Source organism: Eumetopias jubatus, unplaced genomic scaffold (genome assembly GCF_037043125.1).
Source record: "Eumetopias jubatus isolate StellerSeaLion01/CBP00866 unplaced genomic scaffold, mEumJub1_p1.0 scaffold_2, whole genome shotgun sequence".
Classification (NCBI taxonomy): domain Eukaryota; kingdom Metazoa; phylum Chordata; class Mammalia; order Carnivora; family Otariidae; genus Eumetopias; species Eumetopias jubatus.
The window spans coordinates 110,512,649-110,532,991 of record NW_028274808.1 but is presented as its reverse complement, the minus strand read 5'-3'; the positions used below and the strand labels follow the sequence as shown (position 1 = coordinate 110,532,991).

Here is a 20,343-nt window from a genome sequence, read left to right as displayed (position 1 = left end):
ATTTCCCTCCTCCTCCCCTATACACACGGAGTACTCAGGTTTTACTTAAAAGTGTTAAAGTGCTAATTAAGACATTTTTATTTAGCATTTCATTAGAAAATTTTTTATAAACCAATAAAGTAGGACTTTATTTTATAATGCTGAATTAGCTATTTACTGCTGCATAATGGATTACCCCAAATCATAGTGACTTAAAACAAAAGCATGTATCACCTCACAGTTTTTGTTGGTTTGGAATTTCATAGCAGCTTAGTTGGGTGCCTTAGGTTCAGAAGTTCCCATAAGATTGTTGGAGCTACATTCATCCTAAGGCATAACTGAGACTAGAAGATCTACTTCTACAATAGCTCACCTACATGGCTGTTGGCAAGGGCCTCAATTCCTCACTGCATGTACATAGAGCTATTTAATGTATCTTCAAACCTGTCAAATGGCTTCTCCCACCGTCAGTGACCCAAAAGGGAGAGCAAGGAAGAAGTCACGATGCTTTTTATGATCTAGTCTTGAAAATCACATATCATCATTTCCACCATATTCTATTAATAAATAAAGTGAGTCCAGCCCACACTTGGAGAGATGAATTAGGCTGAACCTTTAGAAGAGAGGAATGGCAAAGAATTTATGGACATAATTTTAAATCTCCACAAGCCCTTTAAAATCAATTGATTAGCATGACTATAATTAATACATTGAAAATAAACCTCATATATGTATTAATTTGGCTCCAAATTTCACTTGACTAATTTTAGAAATTCTACAATAGGACTCTAATTCTTTTGTTTGGAAAAATTTTCCTCTATTTCATATCTCACTATTCTCTGAAACAAAAAGTCAAGGAATAACAATAAAAGCAATGTGACAGAGATTATTAATTCTCATCAAACATGCCTGTGCTTCTGTAAATTTCATAGCCTTCCCTACAGTTTGGTTGGGGTCATATAACGGATTCTGAACAATAAAGTGGAAGTGGAAGTGATGAATGTCACACTCATGCTGAGACAGATAAGGCTGAGTTGCCTTTTTATAGCCCTCTTTTTCCCTCCATTGGCAACCATGAATAGCACATGTTCCAGCTGGTGGATCTACAAGAAGGAAGATGTCCCAATTGCTATTGGACTGTGTTGTAAGTGAAAAGTAATCATTTATTATGTTAAGCCACTAAAATGTGGGGATTAATTTTTTTATGCAGCATAGCAGAGCATTAAGTGACTAATTCATACTGCTAACACTTCAGTTAAATATTTAAAAGTACAATTCTTTTATGTCCTAAACAAATGTTCTTATCCTTACTGAAAATTAAGATGTTCCCTTTCAAGAATAAATAAAAGCAACTGATACCAGAACATTTAAATCCAGTCAATGGAGCTTTATCCTGAATCCCAGTTAATTATGATCTAATTGTAGACATAAAGAAAAATAGCCTCAGGAAAAAAGAAACTTTGAGGAAGAATTAAGAAGGGCAATTCAACCTCAGCAAAACAGAGATTAAGAGAAACGAAAGTTCATGCTTTTATGCTGAATTTACTCTAATCCTTCTTAAAGGTGAATCTAAGACTTAAAAAATAATTCATGGACAAACGGAGGGGGAAAAAAGTTAAATAAGCATACTCTTCATCTTTGGAGAGTAAAATCTAAGATAAATTATTGTTTTACATGTCACAAAACCTAGGACTATTTACATGCTAAATAATCTAAAATTAAATTCTTAAATCCAATCACTATTGTTTAGAAATCTTGTCATAGGTGTCTTTTGGTGTACCAGAAAATAGATTAAAGGAGGTGAAGAGGGTGATGTTGTTCAAAAGAACAAGGGAGATTTGGGAATTAAGAAAACTAGCAACAAAGGAAAACCAGGAAAGACCAGTAAATTAGTGGAAGAAAGAGGGAGCCAGATCATTTTAAATTAAGAAAAACAGGTACTGATAATGAATTCAATTTAATTTAAAAAGAAAAAACGACTAGTGATTTGTTATTTTATTTTTTGCCTGCAGGTGGCAGCTCCTGCTAAATATATAATAGGAATGCTTCTGAATAGTTTCTACACTATCATCAGGTCAGGCTCTCACTTTAAAAGGGGATGGGGCCGGGGGAGCAAGCCAAAAATTGTAATTTCAGTTGGTCTCATATAATATCAAAGTAGCAATTTTTCAAAAGCTTTAATTCTCAAAAAATATAAAACAAATACCTTCCTGGGGTATATTAGAAACAAAACAAATATATGTACATTTCTTCCAATGTAGCAATTCTCAGTTATTTCTTAAGCCTTTTGGGATTGTGTCTTGTTTTGTTGTTTTTTGTAAATTTTGAATTGTTAGAACTCATTGGTGTACTCTAGCTCAGATCATGAAATGTCAGGATTGGGTGGATGGGACAAGCACTATACATTATACTCACTATGTTCATTACATTAAAAAGTGATAAATATACATGAAGACCACTGTTTATTTTTTTCAAGGGTACATATATTTCTAAATAAGTATCAGGAGAGTGTATTGGAAGAGCATATATTGCATGCACTAATTCTAGTGTCTATGGAGGAAAGGGGATTGGGGACAGAAAATGGGAGGGAAAAGGGTCTCATGGGTGGCTCAGTTGGTTAAGCATCTGCCTTCTGCTCAGGTCATGATCTCAGGGTCCTGGAATCGAGCCCTTTGTTGGGTTCCCTGCTCAGCGTGGAGTCTGCTTCTCCCTCTCCTTCTGCCTCTCCCCCGCCCCGCCCCCCGCCCCGCCCCCCCGCCCCGCCCCCCGCCCCAACTGGTGCTGTCTTTCTCTCTCCCTCAAATAAGTAAAATCTTTAGGGGAAAAAAAGAAAATGAAAGGAAAAAAATTAAGTATATTTAAGTTTATCCCTAAATAGTTCATGGCTTTGTTGCTTTAGTAAATAGCATGTTGTTTATTTCATTTTTCCAATCACTTGTTTTTAGTATATATAGAAATATATTTCATGTTTATATATTGATCTTATATCCTGAAATTTTACTAAATTCACTTATTGGCATTACTATGTTTTTTGTAAATACATTGGGATTTTCTATGTAGATGATTGTGTCATTTGTGAATAAAAACAAAGAAGGCCTATTGCCAATCTGCATTACAATTATTTCTTTTTCTTGCCTTATTTCACTGTCTAGAATTTTCAGGTTAATAGAAATGGTGAGAGCTGATATCCTGGGCCCGATTCTTGATCTTAGCAAGAAAATATTCACTCTTCCATCATTAAATATGATAATGGTTGTAGGTATTTAATAGACTCCATTTATCAGATTAAGAAAGTTCCCTTGTATTCCTAGTTTGCTGAAAATTTTTATCATGCATGGATGTTAAATGTTGTCAAATACATTTTTCTGCATCTAGTGAGAAGATCATATGTATTTTTCTTTTTAGTCTATTGATATGTGGAATTATGTTAATTATTGAACCTGAACCAAGCTTATATTCTTGGGATAGTCCAATTAGGTTATAATGTATTATCCTTTGATTATATTACTAAATTTGATTACCTAATATTTTGCTGAAGATATTTACATCTATGTTTAAAAGAGTTTGTATAAAATTGGTATATTTCTTCTTGAAATGTTTGGTTGAATTCACTAATGAAACCATCTAAGCCTGGAATTTTCCATGTGGGAAGGAGGTTTTTAACTACTAATTCAATTTCTTTAATAGATCATAGGACTACTTGACCTATCTCTTCTTGAGTGAACTTTGGTATTTTGCATATTTCAAGGAATTTTTCCATTTCTTTGAAATTATCAAATTTATTGGCATAAAGTTGTTCACACATTAGCTTATTTTCCTTTTAATGTTTGTGAGATCTGTAGTGATAGTGTTTATTTCACTTTGAATATTTGTGATTTGTCTTCTCTATTTTTTTATTAGTCTAGCTAGTAGTTTAACAATTTTGTTCATCCTTTCAAGAAAACAGCTTTTTGTTTTATTGACTTTCTTTATATTTCTCTATTTCCTATCTCACGAATTTCTGTTCTTATTATTTTCTTCCTTCTGCTTATTTTGCTCGTCTTTTCTAGTTTCTTAAGGTAAAAATTGAGGTCATTATTTGTGAATTCCTTCCTTTTTGATATAGACATTTGATGTTATACATTTCTCTCTTAACTGCACCAGATATCCAACAAGTTTTGACATGGTGTACTTTCACCTTTATTCAACTCAAAATATTCTCTAATTTTCTTTATAATTTCCTTTTGATCCAAGGAACCCATTTAGAATTGTGTTCTTTCATTTTCCAATATTGCAGAATCTTTCCATATACCTTTCTGCTACTGATTTCTAGTTTACTTCTTTTGTAGTTGAAGAATATATTTTTATGACTGCAATAATTTTAAATTTGTAGAGATTTCTATATACAGTCTACTTTGGTGAATATTCTATCTGTACTTAAAAAGAGTATTGCTTAGGTTTTCTAGATCCATAACTGATTTTTGGTCTACTTTTTCTATCAAACACTGAGATAGGAAATATTGAAATTCCAATTATATTTGTGGATTTGTCTACTTTCAGTTCTATCAGTTTCTGTTTTTCAAATTGTGTTATTAGGTGTGTAGATATTTAGGATTGTTATATTTTTTGATACATTGATCTCTTTATCATTATGTAATATTTCTCTTTATCTTGGGTAAAATTTCTTGCCCTAAAGTCTACTTTCTCTGATAAGAATACATCCTCTCAAGCTTACTTTTAATTAGATAATGCAAGGTTTATTTTTGTGCAACCTTTTTTTCTTTTAGCTAGTCTATGTCTTCAAATTTAAATTACAGTTATCTTAGGCAAAATATACTTGGGTCTTGTTTTTATGTTCAGTCTAACAAAGTATGCCATCTACCTGGGGTGGTTGAAGCATTTATATTTGGTGTAATTATTTATATAATTGAATTTAAATCTACCACCTTGCTATTTGTTTCCTTTTTCCCCAGCACTAGACTGTCATTGCTTATTACTTCACGGGCAGCTTACAGGACAGACAGGGTTCTCCTTTCTCCTGTCCATCCTCAGCTTTAGGCAGGCCATGAGCTCCCAGGACCTTGATTATGAGTTTTTTCAATATTTCTGCCTCTCCCCCGCCCCGTAATCAAACTCTTAGTAGTCGGGCTGGAGAGAGTTTTCTGCCGCTCCTCCAGACTTCATTTCCTATTTACTCAATGCAAGGCTCACGGTAGCAGCAGAAGGGTTTCCTGTTCTAATTTCTGTGGCAAATGGCTTTTGCTTCTACCCTTCCCTCAGCAGAACTGTATCTTTGCCTAGATCCAACAGCCCCCACTCCCCCACCCCCACCCCAACACACACACACACACACACACACACACACACACACACACACACGCACTGAGGCAATAGATCTTGGACTGAGTCCTAGGAGTAGAATGGTTTCATGGCCCTCCCCCAGAGGTTTACAACTTTTGTTTTGAATATGAGAAAAGTCTAGAAAGTAGACAGATTTTCATGTCTGTGTGGCACCAAGGGACATGCTCTCAGATTTCCCTACTCACACCCAATCTTTCTTGTAAAGACCAAGTAGAGGCAATGGAAAAGCAATAACAAATGAATGAGGACTCTAGAACTCCCAAAGACCCTAACCTGTCAGGTTTGTTTCACCTTTGGCAGAGCACAAAAGGAAGAGGTTGCTGCTATAAAAGAAAAAGGAAACAGGGGAGCCTGGCTGGCTCAGTCGTTAAGCATCTGCCTTCAGCTCAGGTCATGATCCCAGGGTCCTGGGATCGAGCCCCACATCAGTCTCCCTGTTCAGCAGGAAGCCTGCTTCTCCCTCTCCCACTCCACCTACTTGTGGTCACTCTCTCACTGTGTCTCTTTCTGTCAAATAAATAAAGTCTTAAAAAAAAAAAGGAAAGGAAACAGCTAACATACAGTGTTACATTAGTTTCAGGTATACAATATAGTAATTTAACAGCTCCATACAACACCCAGTGCTCATCATAAGTGCACCCCTTAATCCTCATCACCTATTTAACCCATCTACCCTCCCAACTCCCCTCTGGTAACCATCAGATTGTTCTCTATAATTAAAAGTCTGTTTCTTGCTTTCTGTTTTTCCCCTTGCTTGTTGGTTTTGTTTCTTAAATTCCACACAGAAGTGAAATCATATGGTATTTGTCTTTCTCTGACTGATTTATTTCACTTAGCTTTATACTCTCTAGCTCCATGAATGTCGTTGCAAATGACAAGATTTCATTCTTTTTATGACTGAATAATATTCCATTGTGTATAAATACCACATCTTTTCTATCCATTAATCTACCAGTGGACACTTGGGCTCTCTCCATATCTTGGCTCTTATAAATAATGCCTCTGTAAACACAGTGGTGCATGTATCCCTTTGAATTAGTGTTCTTATATTTTTGGGGTAAATATCCAATAGTACAATTCCTAGATGGTAAGGTAGCTCAATTTTTAACTTTTTGAGAAACATCCATACTGTTTTCCACAGTGGTTGCACCAGTTTGTATTCCCACCCAAAGTGCATGAGTGTTCCTTTTTCTCCACATCCACACCAATACATATTGTCACTTCTGTTGTTGATTTTAGCTATTCTCACAGGTGTAAGGTGATTTCTCACTGCAGTTTTGATTTGCATTTCCCTGATGATGAGTGATGATGAGTACCTTTTCATGTGTCTATTCACCATCTGGATGTCTTCTTTGGAGAAATGTCTGTTCATGTCTTCTGCTCATTTCTAATTGGATTATTTGTTTTTTGCCTCTTGAGTTTTATAAGTCCTTTATATATTTGGATACTAGCCTTTATTGAATATATCATCTGCAAATATCTTCTCCCATTCTGTAAGTTGCTTTTTAGTTCTATTGATTGTTTCCTTTGTCATGCACAAGCTGTTTATTTTGATGTAGTCCCAGTGTTTTATTTTTGCTTTTGTTTCCCTTGCCTCAGGAGACATATCTAGAAAGAAGTTGTTATAGCTGATGTCACAGAAGTTACTGCCTGTGTTCTCTTCTAGGATTTTTATGGTTTCAGGTCTCACATTTAGGTCTTTTGGAATTTATTTTTGTGTATGGGGTAAGAAAGGGGTCCAATTTCCTTCTTTTGCATAGAGTTATCCATTTTTCCTAACACCATTTGTTGATGAGACTCTCTTTTTCCCATTGGATATTCTTTCCCGCTTTGTTGAAAATTCATTGACAATATAATTGTGGGTTTATTTCTAGATTATCTATTCTGTTTCATTGATCTATGTGTCTATTTTTGTGTCAGTTCCATGCTGTTTTGATCACTACAAGTTTGTAATATGACATGAGGTCTGGAATTGTGATACCTCCAGCTTTGCTTTTCTTTTTCAAGGTTGCTTTAGTTATTTGGGGTCTTTTGTGGTTTCATACAAATTTTAGGATTATTTGTTTCAGTTCTGTGAAAAATACTGTTGGTGTTTTGATAGCTATTGCATTAAATGTGTAGATTGCTTTGGGTAGTATAGACATTTTAACAACATTTGTCCTTCCCACCCATGAGCATAGAATGTCTTTCCCCTTCTTTGGGTCTTCTTGAATTTCTTACATTAATGTTATACTTTTCAGAGTACAGGTCTTTCACCTCCTTCATTAGGGTTAATCATAAGTATCTTATTTTTGGTGCAATTTGTAAATGGGATTATTTTTCTTAATTTATCTTTCTGCTGCTTTACTATTAGTATATAGAAATACAACAGATTTCTGTATATTGATTTTGTATCCTAAGACTTTACTGATCTTGTATCTTAAGACTTCCTTGAATTCATTTTGTATCCTAAGACTTTACTCAGTTCTACCAGTTTTTTGGTTGAGTCTATATATAGTATCCTGCCATCTGAAAATAGTGAAAGTTTTACTTCCTTTTTACTGATTTGGAGTCTTTTTATTTCTTTTTGTTGTCTGATTTCTGTGGCTATGACTTCCAGTACTATGTTGAATAAAAACAGTGAGAGTGGACATCCTTACCTTGTTCCTGGCCTTAGGGGAAAAGCTCTCAGTTTTTCCCCATTAAGAATGATGTTACCTATGGGTAATTTTCATAGATAGCCTTTATTATGTTGAGGTATGTTCCCTCTAATCCTATTTTGTTGAGGGTTTTTATCATGAATAAATGTTATACTTTGTCAAATGCTTTTTCTGCATCTATTGAAGTGATTATATGGTTTTTTATCCTTTCTCTTCTTTATGCGATATATTACATTGATTGATTTGCAAATGTTGAACCACCCTTGCAGCCTGGCAATAAATCCCACTTGATCGTGGTGATTGATTCTTTTTTTAATGGATTGTTGAATTTGGTTTGCTAGTATTGTATTGAGAATTTTTGTGTCTATGCTCATCAGGGAAATTCACCTGTAGTTTTTTTTTAGTGGTGTCATTATCTGGTTTTGGTATCAGGGTAATGCTGGCCTCATAAAATTAATTTGGAAGTTTTCCTTCTTTTCCTATTTTTTGAAATGGTTTGAGAAGACTAGTTATTAACTCTTCTTTAAATGTTTGGTAGAATTCACCTGTGAAGCTGTTTAGTCCTGAACTGTTTTCCTGTGGCAGTTTTTTGATTACTGATCCAACTTCTTCGCTGATTATTGGTCTGTTCAAATTTTCTATTTCCTCCTGTATCAGTTTTGGTAGTTTTTATGTTTCTAAGGATTTATCCATTTCTTCTAAGTTGTCCAGTTTGTTGGCTTATAGTTTTTCATAATACTCTCTTATAATTGTATTTCTGTGGTGTTGGTTATTTCTCCTCTCTCATTTGTGAATTCATTTATTTGAGCACTTTCTCTTTTTTTCTTGTTAAGTCTGGCTAGGGGTTTATAAATTTTATTCTTTTTTTTTTTTTTCCTGAAGAAACAGCTCCTGGTTTCATTGATCTGTTCTATTGTTTTTTTAATTTCTATATCATTTATTTCTGCTCTAATCTTTATTATTTCCTTCCTAATGCTGGTTTTTGGTTTTGTTTGTTCTTTTTCTAGCTCCTATAGGTGTAAGGTTAGGTTGTTTAGATTTTTCTTGCTTCTTGAGGTAGGCCTGTATTGCTATATATTTCCCTCTTAGAACCACTTTTGCTGCCTCCCACAGGTTTTGAACCATAGTGTTTTCATTTTCATTTGTTTCCATGTGCTTTATTTCTTCTTTGATTTCCTGGTTGATCCATTCATTATTTAGTAGCATGTTATTTAACCTCCATGTATTTGTGGTCTTTCCAGATTTTTTTCTTGTGGTTGATTTCTAGTTTCATAGCATTGTGGTCAGAAAATATGCATGGTATGATTTCAGTCTTCTTAAACTTGTTGAGGATAATAGGTGATCTATTCTGGAGAATGCTCTGTGTGCATTTGAAGAGAATGTGTATTCTGCTGTTTTAGGATGGAATGTTCTGAGTATATCTGTTAAATTCATCTAAATCAGTGTGTCATTCAAAGCCATTGTTTCCTTATTCATGTTCTGATTAGATGACCTGTCCATTGATGTGAATGAGGTGTTAAAGTCCCCTACTATTTTTTTTTTAAGATTTTATTTATTTGACAGAGAGAGAGAAAGAGAGTGAGAGCAGGAACACAAGCAGGGTGAGTGGGAGAGGGAGAAGCAGGCTCCCCGCTGAGCAGGCAGCCCAATGTGGGGCTCCATTCCAGGACCCTGGGATCATGACCTGAGCTGAAGGCAGACACTTAATGACTGAGCCAACCAGGCGCCCCATTATTGTTGTATTATTATTGATTAGTCCCTTCATGTTTGTTATTAACTGTTTTATGTATTTGAGTGCTATCTCAGGTGCATAAATATTTATAATTGTTGTATCTTCTTGTTGGATTGTCCCTTTATTATTATATAAGTGCCCTTCCTTGTCTCTTGTTATAGTCTTTGTTTTAAAGTCCATTTTCCCAATATAAATATTGCTACTCTGGCTTTTTTAAAAATCCATTTGCATGACGGGGTGGATGTTTCTCCCTCCTCTAACTTTCAATCTGCAGGTGTCTTTAGGTCTAAAATGGATCTCTTGTAGGCAGGATATAGATGGGTCTTGGTTTTTTATCCATTCTGTCACCCTATGTCTTTTGATAGGAGTATTTAGTCCATTTACATTCAAAGTAATTATTGATAGATACGTATTTGTTGCCATTTTATTATTTGTTCTGTGATTGTTTCTGAAGATTTTCTCTGATCCTTTCTTGTCTTTCTCTCTTTCATGTTTTGTTGATTTTCTTCAGTGATATATTCAGATTTCTTTCCCTTTATTCTTTACATATTTATTAGTGGTTTTTGATATATGGTTACCGTTACATTTGTATATAACCACTCCATGACCTCTGCATTTAGCAATCTTCTTATTTGCTGATGTTGTCAACTTCAGTCAGTGTACAGAAGTTAATTGTCTTGTCAAGTGAACTTTGAGTGTTTTGCTTTGTTTTCTTTTCCTTCTTGCTTGCTTGCTTCCTTGCTTTTTACCAGCCATGGCAAATACTTGTATAGATTTCAATCTTGGAAGGAAGGACCCCAATTATGAAGAAATTTTATTAAATAGTCCAGTCCTTAATAAAAGATTACCCTATTTTTTAAACCTCCCTTGATGGCTTATTTTTCTGTGCATAACTCTAATGTTCCTCAACTGCCCATTCATTCTTAGTAGGGTTAACCATGTGTAAGGTGCACAGTATGTGCCAGACACCATGGTAGAAACTTATATATATATATAATCTTCTCACCACACAGCCTCTCTTTCTGTTTCTTTTTGCCCTCATCTTCTCTCTGTACTGATTCTCAATTCTAGTGTCTCTAGGCCTTCTCTTCGTCCACAGGTTGAGCAGCACATTTCCAACAGATTTCTGGGTTGTTTTTTGTTGTTGTTGTTGTTGTTTTCGTATTGTTCTCACTTGCCCCTCAAACTTGATATGTCTGATGTAGGAAGCATACTTTTATACTTTTTTACATACATTTATGGCATTCCAGCTGCCATTTCATATCCCAGAAAATATGTGCTAAACAATTACCACAGAAAATATTACAGCATATCTCAAGTCATTCTAAATATTGAAATAATTCTATGTACCTTAAACCCTATAAAATTGTATTTTTAATGATCTGATATTCCTCACCTATGTTATGGACCATGATAAAAGGAAAATAAAAGGCAGCTGAAAAATCATCACAACATATATTAAGTACCCTCTTTAATTTGAGCATATGAAAATATAATTCCCCAAAAGGATGAATTTCACAAAATTCGGAAGAGATTAATAAAAATCATTCTCTGAGTCAGCTTTTACAATGTTCCCCCAAATTCCATCAGAAAGACTACAATTCCTCCTTAATCTTATCAAAGAGAATAAATGTAAAAATAAACTTTGGGTATTTTTTATTGTTGTCTACAATGGTGTAATGCTAAGTAACTGAAGGGTAATGATCATTATAAAGTCTAAAATAAGAGAGTCAAAGAACAATGATTTCTCAATATTTATCCACTTTATCCACAGCAGAAGGTATCCTGATTGATCAATTCAAGCATCTGGGTCAGACTTAACTATATCTTTATAGTAAGAAGCTATTCTAGTTCAATAACTACTTTCCACAGGCTCACCTGGCCACTTTTGTTTTTTAGTGTACCAATTGGTTTTTCTTATTGGGAGGAAATACACTCAAAAAACACTCCCAGATAACTGAAAAATTGAATTCCTGTGTCTTGAAGCTAAGACCTGTGCCTTTAATCAGAGGTGACTGACCCATTTACGACATAGCCGTTCCCTGTGGCTAAAACAAGCAGAATCTAGTTTCTCATTCCCCCACCACATCTTACAGTCAGCTTCATTTGTGTAAAATTTTGCTGGTATGACCTAACAAAGTGTTCCAGTTTTTATTTTTGGCCTAGAATTTTGTTCTTCATTCAAATAGTAAATCCATTTGCTTTGGCCTGAAATACTTGAATGAATTTTTATAAAATTTGTTTTAAGAAAAATTATCAATGTCTTATCTAAATACTTGAAAAAAATTGTAAAAGGAAAGAAAATTCTGTAATTTTATTATTTTAACATAGCTATTTTCATTTTTTGGTCTTTTGTTCTGGTCAGATTGCTTTATAGAAGAGTGATAACAGTTGACAACCCAGCAATATATGTATACAGTGGCAAGTTTTGGGGGTTTTTCGTTTTGTTTTGTTTTTTGTTTTTGCAAAGGGCCAGACAGTAAATATTTTAGGCTTTACAGCCCAGATAGTCTCTGATGCAACTATTTAACTCTGCTTTTGTAGCACAAAAGCAACCATAGACTTTATGGAAATGAATGAATATGGCTCTGCTCAAAAAAAACCCAAATTTGAATTTTATGTAACTTTCATGTATCACAAAATATTATTCCCCTTTTGGTTTTTGTTCAGCATTTGGAAAGGTAAAATAAAGTCTTGGCATGTAGGCCATACAAAAGTAGGCAGCAGGTTGGATACCCATGGATCATAGTTGGCCCACCCTATTTAAGACCATATCTCTAGTTTTGACCTATATGCTGAGCTCCATAGCCCTATTTTCAGCTTCTTCCTGTCCATCTTGATATGAACATCCCAAGAACACCTCAAACCAAAATCATTTAAAACCTAACTCAGAACATATGCCTCATCCAAACTATCTGCTTCTCTGAAATCTCCCACTTCTTTCTGTTCATGGAATACTGTATCTCAGTCATCCAGACCTGAAATTTTTTTTTTAAGATTTTATTTATTTGACAGAGAGAGACACACCAAGAGAGGGAATACAAGCAGGGGGAGTGGGAGAGGGAGAAGCAGGCTTCCCGCGGAGCAGGGAGCCCCATGTGGGGCTCAATCCCAGGACCCTGGGATCATGACCTGAGCTGAAGGCAGATGCTTAATGACTGAGCCACCCAGGCGCCCCCAAACTTGAAATTTAAAAATCACCCTTGTCAGCCAGGCTTCCTTCTGCAACAGGCCTGGGTCACGCTCTCGCTGGCTCTCTTTCTGCCACCATCTTGGTTCCGCGTTCCCCTCACAAAACTCCTGGTGAAGCCACAGAAACCGTCCCTGCTACATAGCAGGAGTTTCGAGGGCCTCAGGCTGAGACAGGGTCTGGAACAGAATCCGACAGTGATGAATCAGTACCAGAGCCTGAGGAACAGGATTCCACACAGGCAACCACACAACAGGCCCAGCTGGCAGCAGCTGCAGAAATCGATGAAGAACCGGTCAGTAAAGCAAAACAGAGCTGGAGTGAAAAGAAGGCAGGGAAGGCTCTTTCCAAATTGGGTTTTCAATAGGTTACAGGGTTTACAAGAGTCACTAACCAAAAATCTAAGAATATCCTCTTCATCATCACAAAACCAGATGTGACAAGAGCCCAGCTTCAGATACCTACATAGTTTTTGGGGAGGCCAAGATCAAGGATTTATCTCAGCAAACACAACTAGCAGCTGCTGAGAAATTCAAAGTTCAAGGTGAAGCTGTCTCAAACATTCAAGAAAACACACAGACCCCAACTGTACAAGAGGGGAGTGAAGAGGAAGAGGTTGATGAAACTGGTGTAGAGGTTAAGGACATAGAATTGGTCATGTCACAAGCAAATGTGTCAAGAGCAAAGGCAGTCCAAGCCCTGAAGAACAACAGTAATAATATTGAAAATGCTATTACGGAATTAACAATGTAACCACCTGAAAATGAGGACTTTTTTTGGTGTTTCAAAAGAATAACTGCAGCTTGGTTTAAATTTGTACTGTTTCTATCATTAATAAAGTTATGGCCTCCTGTTGGATGAAAAAAAAAATCACCCTTGTCAAGTCTGGTCCTATCTCAAATATGTCTTCAATTTGCAATTCCCACACCCAGCATCTGAGTTCAGCTCTTCATTACTTAGCCTACCTTGTGGCTATGGCAGTATAATTGGTTTCCATGACTCTAGTTTCATGTACTCCAATATATCTAATATACTGCTGTCAGACTAAGCTTCCTAAAGCACTGCTCTAATTATGTCACTACAATATTTTAAAACCTTGTATAACTCCATTGCTTGCCAAATTATATACAAACTCTTCAACAAGCATTCAAAGCCATCCAAAACATTATTCCAAATATATTTCTAAACTTGCCTCATCCTAAACCTTTGTTCATTCATTCAACAAATATTAATGAGTATCTATTAGGTACCAAGGCAGTGTGCTGGATACACAATGGGATAAAATGATAAGCACAAACCAACCACATGACCCCTGCCTTCATGGAGATTACAGTCTCTCTGTGGAAAAAGACATTAGTCAAATAATCACATAAAAGCTACAAGAATAAAACTGGCATGCAAGAAGAACATGAAAAAATATTTTCAAAATACTGAAAGAAAGGAACTTTGAATCTAGGATTTTACATGAAACTAACCTATTTATCTAAGTGTGTGGCTGAAATAAAGATACATTCAGGCAGATAAGGCATCAGAATATTCATCACATAAAGACCCTCTGTGGAAACACATATTGGGAGTAAGGTTACTTAAAACTTTGATATGGCCTGATTGTGGTGATACTTTGTATCTGTGTACATATGTCAAAGCTATACAAAATCATACTTTAAATGTGCAGGTTATCCTATGTTAATTATACTTCAATAAAACTAGTAAATATACAATAACAAAATTTTAAAGAATGAGTATATAAACTTTAATGTAAAAGAATAAAAGAAGGAGCACCTGGGTGGCTCAGCTGGTTAAGCGTCTGCCTTCAGCTCAGGTCATGGTCCCAGGGTCCTGAGATTGAACCCCACATCAGGCTCCCTACTAGGTGGGGAGTCTGCTTCTCCCTCTGCCCCTCCCCCTGCTTGTGCTCACTCTCCCTCTCCCTCCCTCTCTTCCTCTCTCTCCCTCTCTAACTAAATAAAAATAAAATCTTAAGAAAAAGAATAAAAGAAACACCCGTGTAGCCAGTTATTTTTTAAAAATCACATAAGTAAGTGTAAAACTATGACTGTGGTGCTATGAAGAAAGGTACAGGGAGTCTAGAGTGATGGTATTTGACTTATTTGGGAAATGAGGGAAGGCTTCACTGAAAAAAGTGATACCTAATCTAAGTCAACTAACTAAAAGCCAACAATTACATAGTTATGCTATGTGCCAGGTACTATTTTATGTGTTTCACATGTGTTATTGACCCATTTAATCCTTACAACATTGCTTTAGGTGGTTCTTTTCTTCCCCCATTTTTACAGCTTAGGAAATTAAGGAACAGAATAGTTAAGTGTCTTGCCCTGAGGTCACACAGCAGTTACTAGTAAAACTGAAATTATAAAACAAAGTAGTCTGGTTCTAGGGTCCACACTCTTAACCATAGAATTAGTAAATGAAGAGAGAGGCAGATGAATTATAGGCAGATGAAACAATACATGAAAAGATCCTGTGGACTTGGTGAATATGAGGGATTTAGAGTAGCCAGTGTGGCTAGGGCTGAGAGGGGAGAGAAACATAAAGATGCCTCTGGAGAGGATGTAAAGGCCCATCATGCAGAACCTTCTAAACCAGATTGCAGAATGCTGTCTTTATTTGTAGGGTGATGTAATGCCATTTAAGTATTTTAAGTAGGGGATAATAAACATTTTGAATATATTGAAGAAATTTTGAAATATTATTATGGTTTTAATATGGAAAAGAGATTGGATAGAGGGCTAGAGTGGATGTGAATAACTGCAGTTGTACACATGAGATATGTTCATAATTGAACTAAAGGAGTGGCAGTGAAGATGGGGGGAATGGATGTATTCAAGAAATACTCAAGAGAGAAAATCAACAGGATTTGGTGAAGTAATTGAATATGGGACCAACATGGGGATGAAGGAGAAGGGAGGATTTATGAATGGCTCCTAAGTATCTGTGCACTAACTTGATGGTGGTACCATTAATTGAGAAAAGGGTCACTGGAAGAGTAACAGGCATGGTGCGTATATATCAGCATGAGCAACTGAAACCAATTTTAGCTATGTGCATTCGTTTGGCTTTCCCTGAAAGCAGGACTTGAGACAAGGACTTGGGTACTATTTATTTGGGGCTTGATTTGGGTATCATTTATCTGGGAGTTGATACCAGAAAGCAGGATTCATGGACGGGGAAGAGTGTGATAGAAAAGGTGAAAAGCCAATTTAAAGGCATGTTTTCAGGTCTCTACTATGGGATAATGCTCACCACTAAGCCATCCTAAGAAGTATATAGAACACATCCCCACATTACCCACCTGAAGGTCAAAAAGAAGCATTTATCCATCCGCTATTTCCCTCAATGGCTGAGGGTTACCCCTAGGAGCATTAATAGTGAGTTCTGAGCTGTGCTACATGAGAGTAAATGGACTCCAGCAGCATCAGAGAAGGCCCTTGGGCAGAAGTTGTAAGACAGGTGGCTCCTGCTTGAGGGATGTTGTTAGAGTGAAGAGAGTATGACCTTGCACAGAAATGTTCATGTCAGCTGCAGCTGAAATCAGAAATGGATCAAGGAGATGTAATACAGGGCACCAGGGCAGCATCTATATTAGCTTAAGAAAAACAACCAAAGTAAAAGCAAAAGGATTTTACAGAATGGGTGAAAGGTTTTAAGACCAGACTTGGAAAACAGATATAAATCAAGGTCATCTCAGAAGGATAAACAGCAAGAAGCAGGGGCGCTTGGATGCCTCAGTCGGTTAAGCATCTGCCTTCGGCTCAGGTCATGATCTCAGGGTCTAGGATGGAGCCCTGCATCGGGCTGTCTGCTCTATGGGGAGACTGCTTCTCGCTCTGCCCTTCCCCCTGCTTGTGCTCTCCCTCCTTCTCTCTCTCTCTCTCTCTGTCTCTCAAATAATAAAATCTTTTTTTAAAAAAAGAAAAGCAAGAAGCACTACAACTATCTGTTGGTAGAAAAAGTCTGGCAAGTGAGCTACTGTCCCCACAGGATACCACAGCTGCCACTATACTGTAAATGACTTCTCACCATCTCTTCATCTTTGCCTTTAAAACTTGTTCCAGATGTAAAGCCCTGGCAGGAATGTCCCGATGGTGAAGTCTAGGTCATATGTCAACGTTTTGATTAGAAGAGGACATAAAGAAGGGAGGAGCTGGCCTCGATGGCTTCTAAGCTTACAAAGAGTGGGGGAAAAACCTTGCCCCCCAAAGAAAAGATGCTCACAAGGGGGAAGAGCATGTGTTCAGTTACGGATATGTGGAGGTTGAAACATCCAAAGTAAGACGTCAAGTCAGTAGTTATAATTGTCTAGAGAGTATAATCTCCTCAATAGCCTCCTCCAGCTCAGGGACAACTGGTTCACCCATCACCTATACAGTGCCTCTTATATAGCTGACAGTCAATAAATCTTTGTTGAGAGAAATGAATAACCCTACCATATCACATTCTGTTCTCTGAGCTTCCCTATTTTTTACATGATATTCCTTCGACCTGGAATGGCCTTCCTTCACTCTTTCTGCCCAATTATAATATTAAATTCTATCCAACCCCAAATTGAGGAATGCAGTCTCCTTACCTTAAAGCTACCTCTTCATGAAAGTTTAATGACACAGGTTGTAATTGTCTCTACTTTGAAACTCCCTAGTGGGTTATTTATACATAAAGTACTTATCACATTCTTTCTTTTCATTTTACTCATTATTCTTGAACAAATGCCATTATGTCTTGAAATATACCTTCTTGTTTTGCTTTAAAGTACTTATGAATAGGAAAAAAAATAATGAGAACTTATAGCTGTTAATAAAATCTGCTCAGGATATGCATACTTACATATTTACCATCAAAACCTTGCACAAAAAAGGTGGTTCATCATGCGATGTTAAAAATTTTAAAAACTGCTGAGTATAGGGGCCCCTGGGTGGCTCAGTCGTTAAGCGTCTGCCTTCAGCTCAGGTCATGATTCCAGGGTCCTGGGATCGAGCCCCGTGTCAGGCTCCCTGCTCAGCAGGAAGCCTGTTTCTCCCTCTCCCACTCCCCCTGCTTGTGTTCCCTCTCTCACTGTCTCTGTCAAAAGAATAAATAAAATCTTTAAAAAAAAAACAACTGCTGAGTGTAAGGTATCACAAGCACCTTCAGGCAAATAATCCAATGATGTTGTGAAATTTTATTTGAAGCAACTATATTATTATTAAGATAATTAACAACTAGAGCACCTAGGTGAACCACTACTACAATAACATCAAAGTCTATTATATTAAAGCTATGATAAAAGTCAGCTCGCATAAGAAATAGGAGAAAGGAATGATGAAATTAAGACAAATTGGAAATAGAATGTTTTACTGCTTAACTCAGAATTTTTTTTCTAAATTGTTACAATTAGAAACAGATTGATAGTGGGAGGGGATGGATCTGCTCTGAAGCTCTCAAGGCATAAAACTCCAAAAATGCTAGGTGTCAGGAGAGCCTGAAGAACAACTGCTCAAGTGTCCTGCTCACCCTAATTGGAATTTTAAAGATAGTGTAACTATGTGGAAGAGCAGAGAGCTTTTTCCAACTTTTTCCAGAGTGCTAGAAAAACATAGGATACAGTCCCTAGTGAATAAATATTTTTCAGTGTGTGCCAGTTGAAATTTTTTAATGTACTTGGTCTAAATCTTTTCCATAAGAACACATCTCCAGTCCCAGAATGGAAGTCAACAGGAAAATAAATTCCTATAAACATATAATTTGAAAGACATATTAGATATTATCTAGCTATGTTTTTTTATAAATGAGGAAACCTAATGCAGACTGAAGTTAATAAATTCACTTAATAAACAATAAAATAACTTGAAAAAATACATAGCAGAACATAGCACCCATTAGTCACTCAATAAGTGGTATTTATTAGTATTAATGATGACTAATATTGCTATTTTTGGTAAATACTATTATGTTAATAATAATAATTCAATATATCTTTATTCAGTGAGTTCTGTGTGCCAGATGTTTGTCTCAGTTTGAGATATAAAAATGACTAAAACACAATCCTTGTTTTGAGGTCGAGGTGTTCACATCCTACCAGATGATTAAATAGAATAAGTAAAAGGATAAATTGCAACATGGGGGATAATTGCAACATAGTATGTATTGTAAAGCTTTATTAAAAAAGTTTTGTGGGAACCCAGGCCTCGTTATTCACAGCCCCTCTGCTCTTTCCAGTCAATCATTTTGTCTATTCATATGGCCCAACACACACACACACACAGGATCAGAGTCATACTAAAAAAAGAAACATCTACGTTCCAAATTAGAGAAGCACTGAAGTGAAAGTGAATTAAGTCTTGTCACAGGTATTTTTCACAGCATGGATACTGTGAAAATCAGTTTTTAAAGCTTAAAACTTTTGTGGTTCAAAATTCAACAAAACGGCATGTGCCTCATAGATCTTTCCATTTACTTTAAGAACTTTCTAGCTATCAAAGAGGAAATGTAACCCCTGTAATAATAATGATAAGCTATAAATCTAAATTCTATTTGCAGCTTTATGATTAATTATGAGAATCCATCCTTATAAAGATTATTATTTTTTAGTAGATTTTATTTATTTGAGAGAGACAGAGAGAGAGCATGAGCAGGGAGGAGGGGTAGAGAGAGAGGAAGAAGCAGACTCCCCACTGAGCAGGAAGCCTGACGTGGGACTTGATCCCAGAAATCTGGGATCATGACTTGAGCCAAAGGCAGATGCTTAACCGACTGAGCCACCCAGGTGCCCCATAAAGATTATTTTTATTTAGATTAAGATCTCAGCATCTTCACATTAAGCAAAGTGTTAAATGCATTAAACCCAGAAAAGTTCCTGTTATATGTGGTAGAGCACATTTTTTCCTACTCAGCAACCTTTCCTTTGGAAGACCCTCATCCATTCTGTATTAATATTTTCAGTTCACATGAAGCAGGTAGGACTGCCATGACTTAAGCAAAACCAACCAAAATATCTCTGAATCATCAGAGATTTCATATGTGGTCACTAGGAGGAAGTGGGATGTTGTCTTTTTCTGGAAAAATAATTTGTAAAATGAAGCAGATCTGAAGCTTACAATTGGTATCTCTCCATTATAATCTCTTTCTGAGAATGAGGTCAGGCAGGGAAGGGCAATCTGAGCAACAGACAGATACAGAGTCCTAAAGACATCATTTCAACCCTTGTATACAGATGTGTCTTAAAGCTCTAGCTTCTCCTACAGATGTGAGAGAAATTTCCACAGATGCGAGCCAAACCAATATATTTTCTGCTTAAGTTTGTATAAGTTGAGTTTCTTTTGTTTGCAACTAAAATGTCCTGACCCCTACATGCATGAAGTATGTAACATTTATTGCTATTATTATTTAATATTCAACACCAGCAAAACATTATACAAAGTATTGTATAATATAAAACATATGCTTAGCAAAACAATTCCTATCATCTA

At 36.2% G+C, this 20,343-nt stretch overlaps 1 pseudogene; it reads left to right on the top strand.

Annotated features, from left to right (window-relative positions):
* Window positions 1-1,053: 1,053 nt before the first annotated feature.
* On the top strand, window positions 1,054-13,633 carry LOC114222673 (nascent polypeptide-associated complex subunit alpha pseudogene; annotated as a pseudogene).
* The last annotated feature ends 6,710 nt before the right edge of the window (window positions 13,634-20,343 follow it).